This window comes from Coccinella septempunctata, chromosome 5, assembly GCF_907165205.1.
Source record: "Coccinella septempunctata chromosome 5, icCocSept1.1, whole genome shotgun sequence".
In the NCBI taxonomy this organism is placed as follows: Eukaryota; Metazoa; Arthropoda; class Insecta; order Coleoptera; family Coccinellidae; genus Coccinella; species Coccinella septempunctata.
In genome coordinates this window covers 26,535,923-26,562,057 of record NC_058193.1, presented here as the reverse complement: position 1 = coordinate 26,562,057, position 26,135 = coordinate 26,535,923, and the positions used below count along the sequence as shown (strand labels likewise).

At 36.3% G+C, this 26,135-nt stretch overlaps 1 protein-coding gene across 1 annotated transcript in view; it reads left to right on the top strand.

Annotated features, from left to right (window-relative positions):
• The window catches only part of LOC123314170 (fringe glycosyltransferase), a 127,555-nt gene that overhangs the window by 59,280 nt on the left and 42,140 nt on the right, over positions 1-26,135 (top strand). The gene's annotated exons all lie outside the window — the stretch shown is intronic.

Below are 26,135 nucleotides of genomic sequence, written 5' to 3'. Positions count from 1 at the left end.
TGAGTGTTTTATTCGATTTTTAAAAAAACAACGCTTAAAAAATGACCCTTTAATTCCGAAAATTCAGAATGCTTTGAAGTGGGTAACATGAAATTACACTTTTCAAGCACAGTCATCTTGTGATTCAAGTAGCATTTGAGTTATAATAGAAAATAGGCATCAAAGAGATATCAACAATAACCATAATGAACATGTATGGTCACTGTAGAATCCATATGCCATCAGACAAAGACGATGTCAGCAACATTTCAATGTAAACGTTTGCGGTGGGATTTCAACAATGATTTGATGCCAGTTCATGTTATAAATGATCGTTTAAAGGCAGATTTGTATAAAAATTTTTTGAAGCACAACCTGTTTGACTTCATTGATGACTCAGTGCTCAACATTGTTGGAAATATGTGGTATCAGCACGATGATGTACTTCCACATAGAGGGAGACAAGTAGTCAGTTGGCTGAATAAATAATACCATGAAACAATACAAGGGCCATATGGTTCGCCTGATCTAAATCCCTTGGATTTTTATTTATGGGAACATATGAAGCAGCTTGTTTATCATGTTGAAATCCAATCTCATCAACAATTACTTGATAGAATTCAAGACCAGCAGCAAACCAAATACGAAACGACCCAAATCTGATCCGCCGAGTATAGGCATCTTCACTTCGTCGATATGAAGCTTGCATTCAAGCCGAAGGTGGACACTTTGAACAATTTTTATAGTCTCAAAATTTAAATTTATTAATGATTTTTCAAATGCTTGTATCTTCTGAACAAAAACGAATCGGATATATGTTCATAGGAAAAAAATGTTTAGAATAAGCACAGCTACCATCTGCCAAAGTTTGTCATAGAGCTTGAAGAGCACCCTGTATATCGGCTAAGATAAGAATTTCGTAGGTATTATTTTACGATGCGTTGTTTGTACATGTTTTAAATTGAAGGTGAGTGTTATCAGTTAGTATTGGAGGCTTCATCCTCGAATTGGTAATTGTAAGTTTTTGTCTTCCTTAATTTTCATGAGTTAAACCTATATTCGCGTTTCTGCTCGTGATTCAAACCATAATATTGTCAACTGCTGTTTAGCTGGCTAACTTCTATACCTACGAAATTAACGAAACATTATCGAGCATCAACAACCCCAACACCCGATGGTCTTTTATCAAATTTTCAGGTTTATTATCATTCCAACCGACTACTACAAAATTAAAAAGCATAATGTTCCACAAACACTCAAGGAATTAAGTTCCAAAGGATAAACGGATAACTTCCAAGTTGAGGGAAGACAAACACTAAACTTTCCCGGCTTGCCTATATAATTCCAACTTTTATGGACTCTTTCGAGATTTAAGGTACTAGACCAGAATATTTACCTAGGGAAGGAGAAGGTTATGATGGAAATTTTATGAAAATGCGGCGATCGGGGAAAATAGGAAAGGGGGTTCAAAACAGTAGTAAGTAGGTTTGTTCTTTATCAGGTAACAAAATTGCTTCAGAATATTAAATGTAGGATGTACAATAAATGAAAATCCTCTGGATTATATTCTTGAAAGTTTTTTTTTTATAATTATTATTATTGTCAATAGGACAGAAAGCTTCCTAAAGAATAAATCTAAAGGTTTTAATTTACTCTCTAAAGCCGAGAGTTTGCAACAGCCGAGAATTATCTAGAAAATTTATTGGAGAAATCATGCGCCGTGAATTCTTTACCGTTGTTGTACAGTTGCGTGCAAAATAATCTCAGCCGTTTTATTACCAAAATTTGGTAGAGAATTCTCGGCTGTTACAAACGGGCTTAAGAAGGGAGTCTGATATAGGTTTTAAACTTTCACAATTCATCATTTATGATTCTCGAAAACTTAGAACCCGTTATGTAGTCCAGGATTAAAAGCTGATTTCAACGTTGATCCTAGTTCAATCTGTCAAAATATGGGATCAACTTAAAACTTGGCTTAAACCTGTGCAATCGGGCCTTAAAAATACTGCTATTGCCAAATGCAATGCAGTTTTGGCTAGATTTTTCAATGTTATCTCCGATATCTCCGATATCATGATGAAGAATCTTTTTACTGGAAATATTCGTATCCGACTATTTGCACATAATGATTTGATTTAATGAAATGTGCATAAATGTCCCAAACTTATCAGTAAAAACTGTTTTCAATTGTATCTTCGATTCCCTGACTTATAGTATAGAAAGAGTGTGCATAACTGTTGTTGACAAACAATCTCAACATACCAATTTCATCTCACGCGCTGTGCACACGAACCATTGGACAGACCTAGTGGTTTGCAGACCACTGTTCCGTATCTTACCTTTATTAATTATGGATGTTGGCTAGTATGGACATGGTAAGATTGATTGAACTTCGGGATGCTGATTGGAGCCTCTACTTAGCCCGATGGACAAGTTGTGATAAGTCGTATCAATTATGCGGAAAATGGCACATGTGAAGAACAATCAAAAGAGAAGGCACCGAAGTTTCTGTACATTGACAACTGTTACACTACGAATGTCTTGGATGAAATATTTTAACAGTGGATTCTTGAGGTCAAAAGAATGATATTCAAAAATTGAAAAGTATCAGTGAAATTTAAAAAATTGGGTACTGGCTGAATACAACTCGGTTTATAAGATCCACAGATGTGTAACGTCATAGATTTAGCTAGTTATTCCGAAGGAAATTTAGTTTTTCCAGGGGTGACACAGCTCATTATGAAATTATAAAATGTCTATATCTTTTTATAAGGGCCGAATCGGAAAAAATGCCATAGAAAAAAGTTTTTTTTCACCTCAAGAACCTACTGTAGAAGTATTCATGCGAGTCAAAGACTCACCCTGTATATCTAAAAATTACTCGAAGAACACAGAATTCATTAAGAATCCTCAATCGATTCTCCAAGATTAACGAAACCATAATGCATCAAGGCTGAAACATGTCCACTTAGGGGAAAATTTCCGGAATCAAATCGGGAAGATTGGACCAGACTGGAATAATTGAAATTGACGGGAACTTTTTAATTGAATTCCTGGGTAAGGGACAAACGCGAAGAGAAGGCGGATAAAACATTATTCGGATACTTCTGAGAATATAATGGAATCGATACTTCATTGACTGCAGACACCGGAGATAGGGAGGCAGAGTGCTGAAACCTTTTCCTATCATCTTTTTTAGCGGCCCTCGGAGGGAAAAACGGATAGGAGATATAATAATATTATAAGGTTTAGGATGTTTTGTACAAGGCGAGAAAAAGATTCATTGCGATTAACTTTTCCATATGGGGTGAAATTCTTTCGAGGATCTTGAAATGATGATGAATGAAGGTTTGATTTTATATGCTGGAAATATTCTACATTCAGCAGTTTTTTTGAAACATTCCTCAACTCACTGAAATGGTGAAACTTGTACCTAATAAACGTATCGAAATTTAGAAATTTCCAGATTTTTATTGACTCTCAAAATCTTGTGCCTAAAGCTTTTCCTGTGGCCTCCTTATCGTCATGAACTGTAGATGTAGGTATTACAACTTTCCTTCCAATCTTCAATTCAAGTATTCTCAATATCAATAAATTTCATGCAGTGCCCGATAGCCATGCAAGTTTCGAATAAAATGTGCATTTGACGAGATCCTTGAGTTCCGAGATGTAATAAAATTTCGGGGAACTGAGTCCCCTTGTTAATTGAAGTGTTATTCAGTTAAACCAATAAAAAACTACTAACATATCTCATATTGAATATACCCAACGATTTTCTCGAGAAGTTCTATCGAGGGAAACTAACGCTCGTTGTTATTACTTCCTAAAAAACACGCTGGAATAGTGGAATAACTCCTGTCGCCATTTCCTGTTACATTCCTCCAATCCAACTTCAATGAGCTTAAGGCATTTCCCCCTTTCAGAACACAATTCTATCGCGACGGGAATATAAGAAACACTTCTGGAAATCTCCCTGTTTCGATGTGGAAAAAAAACAATTCGGTCGGTCTCATATCAGAAGCTTTATTGCGAAACAAATTGGATCCTCGGAGGAATGCGAAGTTGGTTTTTCTGGTCTCTTTTTCGAGAATGAACAAGAAAATTAATATCCTCGGGTACGTTGCGATTACTTCGGCAGACAGAGGGGAGTATCTTTTTCGTGTAAGCGCAATATAGCTGTCAGATTCTGTTCTAAAGTTTCGAGTAGTTGATGTAAAAGAGGGTGGGTATATTTTTTTGTCCGAACGCTTGGCTAATTGTATAAAAGCAGTCCCAGCTCTCGTATATCCGAGCAACCACAGCCTAGGCAAATTAAGCCAAAAAAATCCTCCTAAAATGTCGCACGAGCTACAAATGGTTCCTGCTTTGTGTACCCAAATGAGGGAAGAGTAAAATTTGCGACAATTTTATATCAGAGCTTGACTTTTGGGGTATGAAAAACACAGAAATTTTCGGACTTTTTTTTGTACTTTGCAATTTTTTGTAGGGGCTGAATTCTAGCAATGAATGTCTAAATCGTTGTATCGTTTTAAACGCAATCGATTGTAAAAGTTAGGCGTTGCTTCCTACGACCTATGACGTTCAAATCCTTTTTTTTTGTTGATTTGAAAATTTCAGAACTTGTTTAAAAGCAACCGTTTAATGAAACGAAAATTACCCAGGCTCAAAACTTCGTTTTTGAGTTAATGAAAAACTGAGATCTGGACGATTTCGAAAAGTTTCATAGAGTTCTGAAGCTTGAACCTTCTACAGGAATTTTAAAAGGTAGAATCCACAGGCATGCTGAACAAGAATTTCCTTTTAATTCTGGAATTGTGTAGCAGAGCTGTACATTCTGAAGGCAAACTGGCAAACTAGTATTCGTTTTAGCATCTTTGACCTGGAAAAAAATAGCAGATTTCAAGAATATATAGATATATTTCTACTGTTTTCTTCTCAAAAACATAAATCATGAATCATAGAGGTTATCACTTATGTGGGGATATTTTTATCAATTCCAAGCATTGATATTTCCGAAAATCATCAAAGGGTAAAATTGCATCAGCTCAGATACCTCAGTGGAGGACAATAGCTGTCGTTATGGCTGTACGACACACGAAACCATCCAGCACATCACCAGGGGATGCTAGAAGAATAGACACGATGCTGTTGCCAAGATTTTACACCAAGAAATGGCAATAAAATACCAACTTCTAAGCTCAGAGAAGGTCCCTCATTACAATCACCATTTGTGTTGGAAAATGATTATCACGGTTCTCACAGACCGGAAAGAAAAGAGCACAATAGACCTGACTTTACTGGAAAAAGATGAGAATAGGGTATTTCATCAACCTTGGGGTTCCTAACATCAACCTGATAGGTAGGCACATCAAAAAGATTTCGAAATACAGAGATCTGGAAGAACAAACCAGGAGATGTAAGTTAGAAGATATCAAGACCATCACTATTGTCATTTCATCAACAGATGAACCGAAGAAACTGAAAGAGAATTTGAAGCGTCTTAAGTTGGACGAAAATATCTATAGAATCATGTAAAAAGCAGTACTGCTAGGGATGCCTAGAATGATCTGAACGATATCCAATGTTGAAAGGCTGTTCACTGATGATGTTACTGCATCTTCAGTGGAAATAAATATATGGAGAAATTGATGGTTTTCCTAAGCAACAATTTCAGATGCCCAAAGCCAAAGCTCTACTGCTTACCTAGCTCTGGGCGAATCACCAAAACGAACGTAGGTAATACATGAAATCATTAAGCACCGCTCCAGCACCCATCGGATTTAATGAAAGCCGAAGGCTTATCTTCGCATTATACTTTGCTACTCTCATCTCAACTGACTCAACAGTGCTCGCAGAGCTTCCCCTTCCTCCCCAGGAAACCAAACCAAGCATTATTCAGACGTTAAAAATTCGCGACGTTTAAGATAATGGCTGCCTCGCGAGAGCTGAACCAGAGTAGCGGTTAATCGCCTGCTCCTTGGGCGTATGCCGAGCGATAAGGAAAAAATGGTCAATAAACTGCACTTCTAGTACCGCGAGCTTGCATTCATGCCGGCGGATGAACGGACTCGCTTGGCGCGGGCAGCGGACCGTGGCCAAGAAGAAGGTCGTTCGATGGCGTTGAATGGCCTTCTGTGAACAGCGAAAGAGAGATCCTCCAGAAAAAAGAGGGTCTTTCATCTCAGTCGCAATTTTTATGTAGTTATGTAGTTCCTTGTTTAATTTGATCGTCATTAAGCATGTTCTGCTTAAAACCATTTGATACTTCAGTCATATCTTCCAATATTGGAGGGTTTATGTAGAATTCCTAAGAACTAAGACCTTAATCGGTTTATTTCTTCTCGCACACTATCGTGGTTGGATTAATGTGTTTATCCTCTGTTGGATATCACTTCATTGTTTTGTCTCAATAAGTTTCTTATTTTTTTCTCTTGCTCTTCTTTTATATTTTCTCATTCTTCCCTTTTCTTTCTCCGGGTCGTAGTCCACTAATCTCCTATATTCTTCATTCGGATGTGCTTTCGCTATTTCGAATAACTTTACTGCCTTCCTCTTCATAAATTCTTTGATGGTTCACCACTTCAAATCTCGATAAATCTGTTTGTTCCTAACAAACCAGAGGGCTTCTAATGCATATCGTGGCAGCTTGTTTTCTGTCTCCGAATTCTTTAGATAAGGCTTTTTGCACCTAATCCATATATCAGTTGTGGTCTAGCAATGGCTTTGGTTATTTTCAATTTTGTCTCTTTCGATATTTGGCTCCTATCATGGGATAGAGTCTATTCATTGCTTCCTTAGTTTTGTCAAATGGCTTGTTTGATATGGCTTCTCCAAGTAAGACCTTTGTCTAGGATGATACCTAAATATTTTGCTTCGTTTTTTCATTCGATTTCTCCTCCATCGAACTCCAGAATTGTTGTAGAATGCTCTTCTGTAGTAATATCGCTTGGCTCTTTTACCCATTGGGCTTTATTTTCCACTTGACATACCAGTCATTTATTTCGTCGACAGCTTCTTGTAAAATTCGTTCTATGACTTTTGGTTTGCGATGACGAATTGCGATTCTAGTCTCGTCGGCATATAGCGTTGGCATTGTTCTTTGATTTTTCAGTATATCTTGAATTATGTATATGTTGTACAGTAGTGGTCCAAATTGTGACCCTTGAGGCACTCCAGCTTCCGTATATCTGATTGTGGAGCATTGTACTTCCACTTTCAAGTAAATCTTCTATAATTTCTGATCAGCTTGCATTCTTTTATGGAATATCCAGCACATCTCATCTTAAATATTAATCCTTCATGCGATAATAAGTGCTTGAATCTCCCCTACTTTTGTAGAAGTGTGTTTTCGTCTTATCTCTCATTGGCTCTACCGTATTCTTCTTATTTCTTTCCTCCTTTGTTTCTCTGCAATTTTCTCGCAGTTTTAAATGAGTTTGGTATCAGCTAATTTTGTAATCAACATGTTTCCTATCCATTTTGTAAAATAAGGCGAATTCCTATCAACGCATAGGTATGAGGTGTGTAACAAACAAAGATTGTCATTTAGGATCGCATCCTTACGATCGAGAAGAAAGAAATAAATTTATAATAGCACCATAGCAGTGAAAATTTTACTGGATTCTTAAAAATTTTCGTTAACATCAATTTTTCCACTAAGATTGTATAAGCAACTATGGATATGCATTTTAATGATCAAACTCTTTAGAAAAAGCTCCATCAAAGGTATAATATCAAACTGATATTTATGATGTTGCATATTTATCCTAGCTGATTGGGAGCTTCATTAGTGATCCCATTGAAATCCAGTATATCCCCAAGATAGAAGCTCTCAATATATTACTCATGTGCAACCGCGTTTTTGAAAACAACATAGAGTTCGAGATATATCTGAATCCTCATAGCTGTGAATTGTAGTGACGTGTTGAATATTCCTTAATTTGAATTTCAATTTAGCTTCAAGTTTATGTTGTTAACCATTCTTGAAGATTGTAATATATTGTACCAGAAAAGATTTCAAACTGAGAAATAATAAACGTCTAGTTTCGTTATTGGTAATGAATGCAAATTAATGCACTTTTATATCGGCGCAAATTTATGATACAAGACTATAATTAACGGCCTCAATAATTTCCCTTATGAGACGCCATATATATTCGGTTAATCCGTTAATTAATCTACGTTTTATGAATTTAAAATGGACTTGTCTGGAGGTACTTAGCGGAGACGGCTACTTTAAATGCGAATTTTATATCTTGGTAGTTTAAGGGGGTATAAAGACCACCTGTCATAATTAGGTTAGGTTGTTGACATTTGCGACAAATGAAAGCACACTTTCCTGGTGGCAGGCCTACCTTAATTATATTATATCTGGAAAGATAGGATTTTTTTTGTATAACCTTTCTTGAAATAGAGCTTCGGATTATATGTTTCTTTCAGTCAAGGTGGAAAAAATCCTATTTCGATATAACTTTCTGTTACCGTTGACATTATTTCCTCTCATGATTTTTTTACCCTGGTCAGTTTTTATTCCCGGTTCGAGAGGCACGTCCCAGTTGGATTTATCCAGGCGTATTGGGATGGAATCTTATTACTTACCTTTCTTCTTTATTGCCACTACCGAGCCCTCCTGTGGGACCTTGGGGGTCTGAGAGAAATATAGATGGTTATAGGTTATATCGAAAAAGCGGGATTTTATCGAGAGGAATGCCTGGAAGGGGATCACGTGAATCATTCCGCTGATTCTCGGATAATTGTTACTTCTCGATCAGTTACGGAATTATCTTCTCTTTTTTCAACTCCTTCTCTGAAGTTTTCATTGAAATATAGATATAGATATCCACTCTATGGAGAGTTAAGTTGTTGTCTAGACTTTCCTATTCCTTATGGGATTTTTGATCTCATGTTTGCTCGATGAATCCGTTCTTATCCAACTCATATGAAAAGGCAAGTTAGTTTATAAGCTTATTCGTTTGATTTTTATTACCCTCGATGTTTTTTACCCCAAATAGCAATTTTCCAATTCCTTCCAATTAGTGCAATCAATTCATGTTTTATGATGACGGATTACATTCATATACGCGCTTACATCTACAGGGTGTTTATTGAAGATGTAAGAGGAGATTTATCGACCGAAAACATCAATATTTCGTGAAGAAACATGAGGTCAAATATACACTTCCTCTGGCCCTTCTGAGATATGGGAAAATTTCTGGCCCAGTTTCATAATCAAGCGTCCTTTAACCCTACCAAAAATGACACTAAAGGAAGCTTCAAGGGACTTCAAATTTGATTATTAAACTGGCCGTTAGATAGTTTTTTCCATAAAATCATCAATAAACTACTTCTAATTCAGTGGTTAGAATATGCTAGGATTCTATTTTCAATCTGTCTTGATTTAGTTCAGGTGAATACTGGATTTTCAATATGATTAAGGTGTTACCCACTTAGATATGTTCTTATTAAATGGACACAGACTTTTTTAATTTAAGAGAAAGTACATCAATGAAATTCGTAGGTATAGCTATGTTTCTTTAGTTTTGATTCTCATTCTCTCGATTATGGAGAACGATCGCCGTACTAAAAATGTGTCTCCAAAATTATATACATTTGCAGTGATTAGTAGAACATATCAAGACAACAAAAGGTACAGTAATCACAAATTTATCACTTATTAGAGTAGATTCTGTTTCCAATACTCAGCTGAGAACCGTAATGAACCACATATTATGTTATGCCAACAAAATTCTTCAAGAATATCCACTTCTGAACCATGAAGTTTTATTGGTTAGATATTCGTATTCAGAAAAGTCTACTCCTTACGGGGGCTGACAATTTGGATTTCGTTTATAATGAATCCATCATCTTTTTTGATATCTTCATCGCAAAAGTGCTCTTGACAAACAAATTGATTCCGAGTCGAATCTTGAGGTAAGGTTTTTTTAATTTTCCCTCAAAAATGCACTCTGAAATTTATCTCTTCTCCTTTTCTCTTACACTCTTACACTAGCGCACGCTTCAACATTTCACCATGGAGATATGTTATTCTCTTATCAAAAATCGAAAGTAATATATTATTCTGATCATTTGTCACCAGGAAGACAGTTCACTCAGCCAACTTCAACTAGTTTAAATCAAAATTTCGTCATCCCGTGATCGCCAGCGCGCCTATTGGCAAAAACATGAACTACCTTATTGGTACATATTTTAGGGGATAAAAAAACTATGGTCTCTAAGCAGCGATCGTTCTCCTTCTCTCTACTCTCCATAGGAAAGCATTATCGGAAGTTAATTTATTCGATAAACTTAATGGACCGATAACTGGTAATATCTCGAACAAGCTCTATGAAATTTCGAAATTTGTTACTAGAAGTGGTGCTCTATTAGAATATGTATCACATTTAGATCTACAATGATTTTTCTGGAGGATAGTTTTCGAAAGTTGGCTCCTGAAAAATCACGAAAAAGATGGGGTCGGTTAAAAATTCGTCAAAACCGAACTGTTGCACAGAGGTCCATGAAATTTCGGGATTTATTACTAGAAGAGTTGCTATTTCGAAATATTATTATTATTATTATTATTATTTACAAAATCAGAGTTGAGGATAACCTATACAACTCAAAGAAAATACAATTGATGCTCAACGTGATCGATATACACATTTCAAAATAAAATAAGAAAATCAAATGTAGTACTAACAAAAAAACAAAATTGAAATCAAAATACACTTTCTGATCTCCAAGAATCCCATCCATTTTTAAACATGTTGACGCTTCTTGCATTCACAACTTCGCTAGGTAGCATATTCCAATGGTGAAACACTCTGTTACTCAAGAAATTTTGTCTGCTTCTTGTAAAAAACTGTTCTCTAGCTAGTTTATAATTATGTCCTCTCAGGTGGTTGATATTCAGTGGGAACAACGATGACAAATCTATTCCAAAAAATCCTCTCACGGCTCTAAAGGTGGTTATCATGTCTCCCCTCAACCTACGATCAGCAAATGTCTCCAGTTTCATTAGAGCAAGTCGAGTTTGGTAATCAGGTCTTATGATACCGTATGGAATTCTTGTAGCTGACCGTTGCACTTGCTCCAATAGCTCTGCATCATGAGAAAATACAGGATGCCAAACAGGACCAGCGTACTCCAGTATGGGGCGGACATAAGTTTTATATAACGATGCCAACGTTTGGTAGTGGCAACGGTTGTTTCACATTTATATCTACGATGATTTTTCTGGAAGATACTACAAAAAAGAAAGTTGCAAAGTAGTTTTATTTGACGTATATAGCTCATATTACAATTATTATAAAGATATATCTATTTTATATCAACAAACCCCCCTTCAGTATATACTTAAATACCATTCTAGTGTTTGGGATGTTTAGTACTGATGGAGTTTTCAGGAGAGTTCTTGTGAAATCCACCAGTTATCTGATTAAGAGTTGTTAAAACATTGAAAGTGACCTCAGTTTATCCAAACGTCATCGAACTAAATAACCCAATGATGGTTATTGAACAAACTCAGAACGTAGCCATTAATCTAGAGGTTTTTGTACCAGGAATCTCACGTCGACATAACGCATCCATACTGCATGGTATGATCGTTCAATTCTCTTCTACCATACCAAACAACTATCTCGAAAAATTCCTATTTCTAACCATTACTGGGTGTTCTTATTTGAATACCACCCGAGGCAACTTTTTTGCTGCCTATTCCTCCGGTACCGAGAAAAAGGCTGAACTGGCTAAAAAAACGCGATTGCCTCTGACATTGCCTGAGTGAAATAATTCATCATATGACAGAAACCTGAACAGAACCATCATCTGCTCTGAAACACACCAGAATTATTCATAGAATTATTCATTCTAACCTACAACGAACGACGCCACACCATAGCGGGATGAATTCGTTATAACCGGTCAGAAATTAGCGTTAGTCGGATCCAGAATATATCATTTAAGCCGCTAATCGTCAATTTCGGCCAATTACTCTATATATGGATATTCCGAGACTTCAATACACTCTATCCCCGAATCCAATTCGTCATTCGGCCCAGAATGGAACGAATATATGGAATTAAATTGGAGCACGTCATCAATTTCAGTCGGAACGTTACATTATCGATGGAGGCGGGATGTCCTTACGCCCGGGCGGATCGCAATTAACGCCCGGTTATGTGAAGGCAACGACTTTTTTCTCCTGTTTCCATTCACATCCTCCTACTACCAGGAGAAAATTTCATTAATGTTCCCTATATTTCTATCTGACTGGATGGTGAAGTGCCTCGTCTGTAGATTTCCATGAGGATGCTTAACGAGCTCGTACTAAGATTATCGTAGAAAGTCAGAAAGGTGTAACACTTTCAACATTATTATTTTTGTATTGTGACGTGTACGATGGTCATGTGGGTATACGAATATTTCGGGCCTTTTAGCAGTGGTTTTTAGGCATTTCACTTGACGTTTCGATACAACTGCGGTAGGCTACTTTGCTACTTAAGAACAAACTTAAGACTATAACTTAGCGCGTGATTATTCGGAAATGATGTAAAGTCTGGTTAGCTGTATTTTTACCCTCACATCGAGGTATCAGTGTGAAAAAGCCATTTACTCCTCTTCGTACTGGTTTCACATTCTACTTATCGATGGCTAGCAGCTAAGCGTTATGTATTACTGAAGTCTCTTCACTTCTTTCCATTTATTTTATGTTTATAATTCATTTATTATTACCTTCAATAATTTACAAGGCCAGTCAATCAATATACATCATAGGATACAATAGAAAATATGTGTATGCAGGGTATCTGTAAACAAATGCGGAGTACTTGGGAAGATGATTCCTCGATGAAAATAAGCAGGGGTAGTTCCTATAAATTTTTCCGAAATCGACCTCCCTTCCAAGATGCAGCCTTTGGAAGGCGATGATGTGTTGACACTTTTTAATTTTTTTTACGGGTTCTAAAAAATATTGAGTCATAAAACTACACATAATATGAAGCTATAAGTAGATGTTACTCACACATTTTTTTTAGGTTTCATAACTTCATTATTAGGGGTTTAAAACAAGCTTATATGATTTTTCTTAAAAAATTGTTTTCGTGGGATGGATTTCCGAAAAATAAAATTCTCTTATGATTTCCCATTCAATTCCGGAGAAAAAAAGTCTCTTGCAGAATTTCGGTAGGTACAGTCGATACTTTTCTCGGAATAAATGAAAACAACCAGTACACGAAGGTCTATGAGGCAGAGATTTGATGCATGTATTTTAGCGGGAGGTACCTAGTCATTCTATGGAACACTTATATGAAATGGAATGAACAGTGATCAGAACTGCTTGTGAGTTTGTATTTATTCCGAGAAAAGTATCGACTGTTTCGAAATTTTGCAAGAGACTCTTCTTCTCCAGAATTGAATGGGACACCATAAGTGAATTTTATTTTTCGAAAATCTATCCCACGAAAACAATTTTTGAAGGAAAATCATAAGGGGTTGTTATTTTCAACTCCCAATAATAAAATCATGAAATCTAAAAAAATTGTGTGCTTTATATTATGTATAGATTCATGACTCAGTGTTTTTTAGAACCACTAAAAAAATTAAAAACTCGTCAACTCGTCATCGCCTTCCAAAGGCGTATCTTGGAAGAGAGGTCAGTTTCGAAAAAAATGTATAGGAACTACTCCTGCTTATTTTTACCGAGGAATCATCGCCCCCAGTTCTCCGCATTTATTTACAGACACCCTGTATAAATAAATTTCAATATGTACAAACAAATTCAGTAAAATCAAAGGACAAAAAATTTTGTCTATTCCAGCCATTTAGGCCAGGTTGTACATTTGAAATTCGAGCAGAATTCAACATCGCACCTAGTTTAACCTGCCAAAATTGTACGGAATTGTCGAAGTTGAGGTGGGTTAAAATTTATAGTCAGCTTGAACTTGAACTGTATATGTAACTGCCTTTAATATTATGTTCAAATCAAATTATGTATGTTTGAATATATGTCATTTGATTGAACACTATCTGACTGGGAAAATATGCCGAGAGAAAATGCTGAAAATAGCTTTTTCCAAGTGAAAAATTCGCGATAACTCTTTTCTCAAAGTTTTCGTAGTTGATTGTTGTACCTTTCCTTCTTCATTAAGGTAATAAACTGCATTTACTCGTACATCAACATCATTCTCCGATGTCACAATGAAAAATCACGGTATAATAATAGCTCAGGGCATACCCGTTTCATGTTACTCCTCTGTGAAGACAAATAGAAGAAAACCCAGTCTAATTGAGGTTTTCCATGTACACACCTCATCAACAGATTCCAACCCTGTTTCCTTCTTCTCCGGTATTACATTTACGCACGCTCCTGTACATAAATCTTCGGTTCACGACTACCGCCTTAGAATTTCATTACGTTATTACGCTCAATTACGTGATTATCTCTCTTATTATTCATTTTTATTGCCTGGGTCAATTAGAAGTTGTAATTCTGAAAAAGGAAGAAGAATCGAGGATGTTCGGACAAGTTTATTGGCTGTTTTCGTTGGATTTTCTCAGCCGTCAATGTTTTTCGACTAAACACGGGAACGCTTATTTCTTTTTGTAAAAGTCAGTCTTTATTTTCAATAGGTGTGGTAGAACACGTCAAAATAAACCATTTCAAGGGAGCATACTCGTTTGATCAGTACTACTCCGTCTAAAGGATTTCACATTTTCAGCAAAATTATGATATTTGAATAAAATTCATGATTAAAGCAAGAACTCATTAACTGAACTTTCCTGATTATGTAGCCAGTGTACGAGGATGTATTGATATCTAGTTAGCCTAGACCAGTGCCATGCATAAAAAAAAATTGCGTTACCATAGCAACGAACAATAATTCATTAGAAGTGTCAGTATGATGTTTGAGGTCAATAAAGTAAACCAGAATTACGCAATAAATTAAAAGAAAGAAGATGTCCACCGAAATTGTGAAAATCGAAAAAGTGAACTATCGGGCCATTATCAAGTACCTGTATTTAAAAGGGTTAAGAGGTAAGCAGATTTACGAAGATATGCTCAATACCCTTGGTGATCAATGTCCTTCCTATGCGACCGTGAAAAATTGGACTGCAAGCTTCAAAAGAGGTAAATTTTCCTTTGAAGATGATGACAGATCGGGAAGGCCAGTTTCTGTGTCAGGTCCCCAAATAATCGATGCAGTTTATGACATGATTTTATCAGACCGTCGAATTGGGCTAAAACGGATATCTGAAGCACTGAATATTTCATACGAACGCCTTTATAATATAGTTCACGTCAATTTGGACATGAGAAAAACTGCTGCAAAATAGATCCCCAAATGTTTGAATGTTGACCAAAAGCGTGCAAGGGTAGAAGCATCGCGTTCGATCTGTGCTCGATTTGAAAACGATGTAGACTTCTTAAATCGAATTATTACCATGGAGGAGACTTGGGTACATTTCTACGATTCAGATACAAAGCAACAATCGATGGAATGGCGACACTCTGGTTCTCCAAGAACTAAGAAGTTTCGTGGCCTAAAATCTGCTGGATAAGTTTTTGCTTCAGTTTTTTGGAATTGCCATGGAGTAATCATGATCGATTTTTTCTGATAATAGTAAAACAATAACCGTAGATTACTATTCGACATTACTGACCACTGTACGCGAAAAAATTAAAGAGAAAAGACGCGGAAAGCTATCCAAATGTGTTTTGTTTTTGCATTACAACGCCCCTGCTCACAAACCTCATGTTGCCATGCAAAAAATTCGTGGTTTAGGGTTTGAATTACTAGACCACCCCCCTTATTCACCAGATTTGGCTTCATCCGACTATCATCTCTTTCCTCAACGGAAAAAAAGTTTAAAACGTCGTAAATTTTCTTCCAACGAGGAGGTTATAATTGCTGTGGAGGTCTGGTTTGCAGAGTAAGAAGAAACATTGTTTTTGAAAGGTCTAGAGACGTTGCAGGTTCGCTGTAATAAATATATCCAATTAAGAGGAGAATATGTTGAGTAATCAAATATTTTGACATTGAAATTTTGTTTGGTTCTTTAGTAGGCTAAGAATTTTTCAAAATATCCTCGTAACCACTATACGACGCAGCACGACGTGCAAGTGTTTTTCGTTCGATTTTGAAAATTGACGTTCTCTGAATGCTGTTTTGTATGAACTTCCAAAAGGGAAATACCTATAACTTCAATTTGTATTCCGAAAAATGGGAATGTTCCAATATCGCAGATTCCTCTGAAACGAAAGGGGATCAATAAACTCACGTTTCCATCCAAGGTCCCCGAAATGTAATAAATTTTATTTGCATACAGACGCATGGAACTGAAGCATATTTCGATACGGAAAAACCTCCAAAAACTTTCCGTAGACGTCGAAGTTTTGATGTATAGTTCGGCTAAAGACGAAGGAAAGGCAAAACAACATTTGTTTTCGACGTGTTGCAAGGGAAATGGGACGTACCTGACGCTCCCTACATTTTCCTATTGCAAACTTTCATTTTTATGGTCTTGTCCAATATCCCGGGATAAGAAAGAATTCTTTCGAGTCTTTCTCTGCACCGGATCGATATCCGAGGAATATTTTTCAACTTTCTATGTAAAGGTGCTTCCACATAAATCATGTTCAATTGATAGATTTAAGTTGAACTTCAGAAAAATTCAATTTGAATAAGTTTTTGTTCATACATTTCTTCTTCTGGTCACTCGTAAGCATTTTCTGTTCTCTTCGTCTTCATTTTTTCTATTCGTGATTCCTGAAATCAAAATGCTTATGATATAATTCAAGATTCATGAAAACATCAAATTTCATCATAACTTATCCAGGTTGAGTATGTATAAATTGAACTGTACGATGAATAATTCTGCTGATGCATGCATAACATAGTATGTACCTATATCAAACCAAGAATAATCTAACAATAGATATTACAAATTTCGAGATTTTCCTCAAAAATCTCGAAAACATTTTTGTAATCTTCGGCCTTCTGCTCTTGAAAGGCCATAAGATATGATCCAAATTTTGTCTCTTGATCTCTAGTAGCTTTGGATGAACCACTTTTTCCTCGTATTTCCTCGTATAGATGAAAAAAAGCTCTGATTACTCCAATTTCTTTTCAGTTCGAATACAAAGAGTGGCATTACTAATTGAAGGTATTTCAACTTTCAACCATAGAACCTGAGCTCAAAATATCAAGGTTCAACCCAAATTACATAAATGAAATATGTCTCTCGCCCATTGTTGAATTTTTTTTAATTATTTTTGCTCAGTACTCCAAAACTATTCGGTCTATTATTACTAAGTTCGAAAAATACACTCCGTCGCCTCTCTCTACTCCTATTTTTCTTTTTATCGAGTTTAGTGGGAAATATTCGATGAAAAGAACGATAGGAGTAGAGAGAGGCGATGGAGTGTATTTTTCGAACTTAGTATATGTCGTATTTGACAGGAGGTGTAGGTGTCATAGATCTAACACATTTATGTCAATTCCTCCCAAGCCTTACACAATTGGCTTTCATTGAGAGCTTTCGTCCAATACTTTTGAAGTTCTTCATAGCGATAAAGTAAGTTTTTCGATTTAATTCAGGTAGAACAAGCTGAACAATTATTTTGACTTGAATGTTTATCAATTATATCAGTATTTTGGGCAATTAAATGGTTTTCTTAACTCAATTAATGTTAATGGGCACAAAAAAACCATAAATTTACCATTACCATAATTTTTTCAATAAATTTCGACGAATAACATCATGTTCTTCGTTTAAATGGATTAGGAATTTTATATGCGTGAAAATCTAACTCAATGACCGGAAAAACCAGTGGCGGATTTACATATTTGCCGCCAGTAGGCTATTCAAATTTTGCCGCCCTTACCATAATTATTTAGTTCAAAATATTAATGACAATTTTTGTGTCAGTGAAAATGTAACTTTGAGATTTGTACACTGTAGTCCTAATAACTACTCATAATTATTGTGACCTAGGGAATCGATGTATCAGTTCCCGAGTTCCTAGATCATTTTTACAACGCAAAGATTAAGATGAGATTCCACAAGAAATACAACGTTTATTTCTGAATGAAATAAAATTTAGTCACAAACTTCTAATGAGGGGAAGTAATGGATATCTTAATTGATATTAGTCACACAGTGATATACATTCTTCAAACGTAATCAAATCATTTTTAATTAGGCACACAGTTTAAAATAGAATAGATATATTCTATATCAAACGAAAAGAAGAAATTTATTATCATTAAATATGGCACACCATATATACATGGTAACATGGTCCATAGGAACAGTTGCAAATAATTAAGGGGGTGATCCATCGTCAGAAATTAGGGTGGACCTTTAATGTAATAGAGCCCCCTGCTCAGTTACAGCCCTAAAAGCAGTTTTTAATATTTTTCTTGAGAATCGAGAAACTGACAACAATGAAATCAAGCAGATATTTTATGCGGGGTAGAAATTTTCGGTGCTGTTTCTCTATTATTGAAAGTGCTAGAAAAAGCCACCCCTAAACATTGTTTTGCAAGAAACTTCTTTCCATATCCATATTTCACAATAAAAGATTTTGAATAGCTCGACATATTCTTTACAAATAAGGTCTCTAGCAGTTTCTTGGGAAAATTCACGGTTTTTCAGGAAAAAAAAACCTTAAACAAAGTGCATATCGAATATTTCTGCGTTTGTGCACACAATCATTTTAATGAGTATACATATGTGACAAAAATCTCAAGATGATTTTTTGAGAATGGGTTATCCAAAATACATTTTTTATTATAAGATATGAACATCGAAAAAGTTTCTTGCGAAGCAAGAATAAGGGATGGATTTTACTACCCCTTTCTATTATAGACGAACAGAACCAAAATTTTTTTTAGTGCCCATATAAAATATCTGCTCGATTGAATACATGAAAGTTTATTGATTTTCATAAAAAAATCAAAAGCTGCTTTTCGGGCGCCATCTTTAGGAGCCTGTAACTAAGCAGGGGCACAAAAAAGAAAAGACCTTCCCTACTTTTTGAATCCCCCCTGAATTTTTTGCAACTATTCATATTATTATATGTATTATATGGCCACAATCTAACTGACGCTGACAATGAAATACGAACAGAGTGGGCAAAATTCGTTGTCTACTGAGGGAAACTCGAGAACTATGATAGCTGGAAAAAAACGGATGACACATTCTCGAGCTCTTTTCAAGAGAATCAAAGAATGGTGAAAACCGTTTTTGAGTTATTAGCAATAAGTGAAATTTTGACGATTTCGAAAAGTTTTCATAACTTTTTTGTCAATTAAGTTACAGATCTGAAACTTGAACCTTTTTTACGTAGAATCCACTGACAAGCACCAAATATTTTTTCATTTCGAAACATTAGGCGAACTTTTTTTTTTAATGCAAACTTTCATTGAATTTGTTATTTTTGAATTGGAAAAAAGATTCTGTCAGTAGAATCTACGTATAAAAGTGACTAAAAAGTTTCAGATCTGTAACTTCAAACACAAAAAAGTTATGAGAACTTTTCGAAATCGTCAAAATTCCAATTTTTGTTTATAACTCAAAATCTAGAAACGATAGGCTGGTTCTGTTTTCAGATTTGGATTAGTTATGAAAAAAGAGCTAGCGAATGTTTCATCCGGTTTCTTCTAGCTGCTATATATGCTATATATACTATGGATCTTATAGCCATAGATACGAACTTCTGGACAAACATTTCTTGAATTGTGTTTTCGTAGGAACCGAAAAAACACATCCCAACTATTCAGATTCTGGTTTCATCGAAATTTTTCACCCTCACGAAGTTTCAGTATAAAGTCCAATGCTGCCGAAATAAGAGGGAAACAGGAAAATAGTAATGATGCACTACTTGTTCAGTTTTTTTTTATATTTGGGGAAAATTAGATGCAGATAGATATTAAAATATCTTTGAAATACTACTATTTCAGTTTTTATATTTAGTACAAACAAAATTGTCCCCAAATTTGCCGCCTCCTGAATTCTGCCGCCCTAGGCTGCAGCCTACTTAGCCTCTATGGTAAATCCGCCACTGGGAAAAACCTACATGATTAACACACATTATGATGAAAATAATTGTGCAGCTTGATGTTCACTATACAATACTTCGAAAAATTTTAGCTTAGCTATGGAAGTGAAGTATGAAGTCTACGTAAAAACTATAAGCAGTACTGGTGTTAATCATATTCGACATAGTAGGGTCCATGGTACCTACAGTTCCTGCCAATTCTGACAAATAATTTGTAACTCCTCAAAACTTCTCTAAAACATCCTGTAACACAGACAGGAGACACATTTCATCATCACATTTCACATAAACTTGTGTTAAATCTTCATATTTTGAGCTCCAGATTGTATGGGTGAAATATTCCCAATTAGTGGTGAAAAATTTAAGGCTGTGGGATCCGTTGTGTGAAGATTAGGACCTCCATGGGTTGAACCGTTATGGTAACTATTCCATTCAGATATAAAAAAACTAAATCGGAGGATAAATCAACAATATTTCCAACCGACCGGTAGGTCTGAGGAACTGTGATTACAAGTACCACGGCCGGTAAAATTGTAAATCAGCCGTGAAGATCTAAGACAGCTAATTAATGACTCTCAGTTCCAATAAAATGTCCCATAAACTGAGCAACAATTCAAAAACGGTTACCACGTTTCTCATCTTCGTTACACTGCTGGATTCTTAGGTATAAATCACATCTCAACATAGCTCACTGACGCTGATTAGTTAATGAAGTTGTATTTTATTGAATAGCAAATAATAGATGAGTAAACTTCTTTAGTATTCGACACACGTTATAAAGCGTCCATCTCCCTGAGATGGACGCTGGATACTGCGTTGATTTATCTGGAAATTTCCAATTTTAATTGAAAAGCGTCTCTTGAATATTAAACTCCTACTGTGATTTTAAATGGTTGATTGTGTAGGTTATCTATGTCTTACAGACGTACAGGTGCTTTTTCGAGGTATAATGAATGATTTTCTTATTAAAATTCGTTCTGTTATTGGTTACTGAGCATCCTTGAACATATTTTTGTGTGAGATTATTTTGGATGAAATACCACCAAGATAATTTCTTTTCTCAATCCTTGAAAGGAATTAACATGAAGTTTCACGGTAGTTCGGATAGCAGAAACTATTTTGTATGTCCTCGAATTTTCATAAATCATAGTCTTTTTCATTAGAAGTTGAAAACAAATACTTCGAGCATTTCGAAATTCGTGATATTTTTCCTATGCAACCTATTAGGTTAGGTTAGCTCCGCTCAGTTCCAATACGGATGGTCCCTATAAAAAAATTTTGAAATCTACGAAAATCTATTGAGAAATTAATTCACTAATTGTGTATGAAATGAGTGAAATTGGTGAATAATATCACTTTAGTGAATATATTGCATGGAGTGTATAAAACCTAGGCCCTTGTTGATGAGTTCTGCGCTGACCTGACGTTGCAGAATCAATTTTTTGCTATTCCAGTAGGTCGTCATATGTGCAGAACACCAAAGCCCAGCTTTGCTTTGATCTATCAATCAAGCAAGCAATGATGGATCCATGTCCAAACGTTTCCGATCGATAATTAACATCCGAGGATTTAATGGATCACTTTGAAACGAATCATGATTGACGACTGCTGTTCACTTTGATGATTTGTTCTAGTGGCTATATTTTGAAATAATCTGGAATCAATAAAAAGTTTTACGATTCAATTCGGACAAATGAGTTAATGTCAGACCAATAAAAATTGACATCCTCCTTCTACAATACCGAAAATTTTAGGTAGACACTTCTGTATGATGCATTTTCGGAGGACTAAAATTTAAAACTGTTGAAAAAGTTAATGGGGAAGGGGGAAGCCTGCCGTTCTCCCAGGTGGATCTAATCTAAATACTTACTTATGGGACCTGTGTGACAAAAGCCTGTCTTCTTTCAGGTGATTCTAATCTCTACCTATTCTCATACCGAACGACCTACGTGAAATAAGCCTGTGTTCCAGAGGGTACTTCATGGGGAACTAACCGATATAGGATTCCTTTTCCCAAAATGGTTCTAACCTAACTCAATCTCATGGGAACCGTACTATGTGACATAAGTCCCTTTTTTGGTGATTCAAACCTAACCTCATTTAGAACCATCTAAGTGGTATAAGCTTGACCTTTTCCCAGGTGATTCAAAACCTAGCCCCAAGGAGAACCACCTAGGTAGCCTCGTCCTCCCTAGGGATTCCTTTTTCCAAAATGGTTCTAACCTAACTCAATCTCATGGAAACCCAACTATGCGACATATGCCCCTTTTTTGGTGATTCAAACCTATCCCCATGGAGAACCAACTAGGTGGTATAAGCTTGCCCTTTGCCTAGGTGATTCAAAACCTAGCCCCTAGGAGAACCACCTAGATAGCCTAGGCCTTCCTAGGGATTCCTATTTCCAAAATGGTTCTAACCTAACTCGATCTCATGGGAACCCAACTATGTGACATAGGCCCTTTTTCTTTGTGATTCAAACCTATCTTCATGGAGAATCAACTAGATGGAATAGGCTTGCATTTTGCCAGGTGATTCAAAACCTAGCCCCCAGGTGAACTACCTAGATAGCCTAGGCTTTCATCTTAGGGATTCTTTTTTCCACAATGGTTCTAACCTAACTCAATCTCATGGGAACCTAAGTATGTGACATAGGCCCCTTTTTATGGTGATTCAAACTTATTTCCATGAAGTACCAACTAGGTGGTATAGGCTTGCCCTTTGCCCAGGTGCAAGGAGAACCAGAGATAGCCTAGGCCTGCCCCTCATTCAGGCTAATCTCATGTAAAACCAAATAGGTGAAACAGATTTGCCTACTTTCAGGGCTACAGGCCAGTCCAACCTCAGGGGATACTAATAAGGTTACATGGGCGCCCCAATTTTAGGATATTCAAAGCTATTGCTATCGGGAACCAACTAGGTGACCTAGGCCGGACCTTTTCTAATTGGCTTTTGACCTAAACTAATCTCTTTTTTTTTCTTCAGCTCTTTCCATCCATTGTCGTATATAAGCCTCTTCTCGTGACTTCCATGCTTCTGTGTTTTTTGCTATTATTTCTAGGTCTTCCTATGCTTCCTTTTGCTCCTCAAAGCCTCCAAGGTGTCACTCTGTATGACCATATCTTCACATTTCGTCTAGACACGTGTGCCTCCAACTTTTCGCTATTGTTTCCATGATGACAGTTTTATTTTCGTATTTCGGTGTTCGGAGTTTTGTCTCTTGCTTACAGTTAGCAGAGTCCGCACCGTAACTCTTTGAGTTATTCTGCCACTTTTTCGTTATTGCTAATCTAATGGGAAACCAAATAGGTGCAATAGATCTGACGTTCATCTAGAAGATTCTAACCCCAAAGAGAATCTGACGAGTGACAGACCTGGACCTTGAAATGTGGATAAAAAGTTCGAATGGTGGCAGCTCAGAAGGAAAGGTTGAAGGGCCACCTCTAATCTGAAGGCTCTAACATCACAAGTTCAATTTTAGTGCATATTTTCTTCTCCATATACGATAATACATCTATGTTTACTAGACAAAGTATGGCAACATGGAAATATTGACTTCGACCCATGCAGGGAGCAGTGTTCGATCATCACATGCTCATGCATTACTGTTATCATTCATCAATCGGTTTCCGCCATGTCCGCCACCGTAGAAAACCGTGATTTATATTGGCGATGTACCGTCGCGTCGGTCTCCTTGAACGCGCGTTGTTCGACGTCCGTCAACCAGTCCGATATTTCCGCTACCCGGGAACGAGTTCTTCGACATGTGGTGTTTGTATTTCATCCGTGATTTATAACGGATTGATTTACATGTTTTGGATTGGCGCAATAAACATGCTAGTCGACCCCGGCGCAATAAATCCCCGCGTGCAGACGACACCCCGCTAGGTACGGAACCTTATGACGCGACCGACAGGATGTGCTCCCTGCCAGGCTTGGTGCTGTAATGTCCACTAATTAGTTTTCGATAATTCGAGGAGAAAAATAGGAGGTCGGCTCTGTTGACGGGAAGCCATGTACCACGTTGCCGTGATTGGTTTTTGCCCTGTGGACACGCAATTTTCTCTTGATCTTTCCTTATTTGGAATGGTCAGTTCGAAAAGGAAGAAGGAATATCTTACGTCAGAAACCTCTAATTTATATGGGGTTTTCATTATAATTCAATTCAGTCAGTTCCGCATCTCGGAAAGTCAGATCTTTCTCTATTCGTCAAATAGAAAAAAAAATTTAAAAATTTTTTCATCAAAAATCAAATATTCATTCATGTTAATAACTTTCCGAGGTGAAATGGTTTTTTCAATGAATTTCCACATGAAAAAATTTCTTGTAAAGTCGCGCCATTGACTACAATTCGAATCCTGCTGAAATTGAAAAAAGACGTTCGTAAAGTGCTGCCATCTTTTCGACGAAACTGAAAACTATTGTAATATTTGTAACCTCTACTGATCGTTCAAGTGTTCTGGCAACACCCCACATTCTGGTAGTCTTTCTACCCTTACGCCTTATACGGATGCCGAGAAAGTCCCGTGGTATAAACTCTTCTCAACATGACTCAAGACTTCTGGTCGAAAATATGATTTTACCGTGAATTTCCATATGGAACCTTTTGGACATTGAGGTTTTCAGAAACGAAAAAAGATCTGAAATTTTATGTGGTGTCTATGGCTTGCACTCTTGCAGATTGTTGAAACTTGCTGGTAGCACAGCTAGAGTCAACTTGGAGGCTCTGAAGGTTTCAAGTCTGACACTGCCTGTCGCAAGAATATGCTCAGTAGTCTCTTCGTCCTCTAAGCAAAATATGCATATGGTTTCGATGAGAAGAAGAGTAGATATGCCTCGAGTTTGCAGTGTTCTGTAAAAATGCTTAAGCATAGTGACCCTCAGTTTCGTCCATCCGTCATTGTGGTAATTCACCAGGAATTTAGGGTTATTATGGTGTTCTGTGTTTGTTATGTAACAAAAGTTACATAAAAAATTTCCAAAAGTTTATCTATGTAACAATCCTTTGCTGTAGAAAGCCATGTTTTATTGAACTTTTGAATCTTCCACCATCATTGAAGTAATCTTCATTTTTGAAAGGGCTTCCTTCTGATTTTGTTGTTTTTTCTTCAATTTCTATTTCGATACCGTGCACAATTTGTGTTAGATTCAGAAAAATGGAATTGGCGATGTATTAAAAGAAATTTCCAGAATCTCAGAGGTATACTCGATCCAAGAGCTGAATTTTCACATAGCAAAGTTGGTTTGTATAACCAACATTATTCCACTGGAAAAATGTCCAAAAACTTACTCATTATGAATATTGAACTATTTGGTTGATATATTCCTTGATCTGAATACAGGGTGCATCTTTGACTAGTGCAAATAATTTAAGAGTAGATTTTTGAGGTCAAAGGAAACACTTTTTTCCTATACATTTTTTTCCGATTCGGCGCTGATAAAAAGATATAGCCATTTTATGTTTCCATAATGAACTGTGCCACTCATGGAAAAACAAAATTACCTTCAGAATAACTATGTAGCTATAAATCTGTGACATCACACATCTGTGGATCTTTTAAACATTCAGGCAAAGTTCCCAATTTTTCAAATTCCAAGGATACTTTTTAATTTTCGAACATTACATTAGGTACTCAAAAACGGCGCATTGTCAAGAGCTGGCTTCTTTGAATTTTTGGTATTTTTATGGTACGCAATGGTCCTAATGAGAAAACTGGAAGACGTGGGCGATATCTTTTGTTCCAAAAACATTAATCAAATAAATGAAAATCTATATTCCGAAATTCATTTCATTCGATAAAACCGTTTGTGAGATATAACTAAAAATAACATTTTTATATGGTTTTTCAACAGCCTGTATCTTTCAAACCGAGCTGATTCGGAAAAAATGGTAAGGGAAAAAAGTGTTTCTTTTGACCCCAACAATCTAGGTACTGTTGAAATATTTGTACGAATCAGACTCACACTGTATATTAATATTTTCTCGAACTAATTCGAAAATTGAGTCGCACCAAGGTGCGAAGATGATCCCACCCCAAATAACAAAATTTTCTCCTATTTCATATGTGATATAAGAGAACTTTAAATATAATTTGAA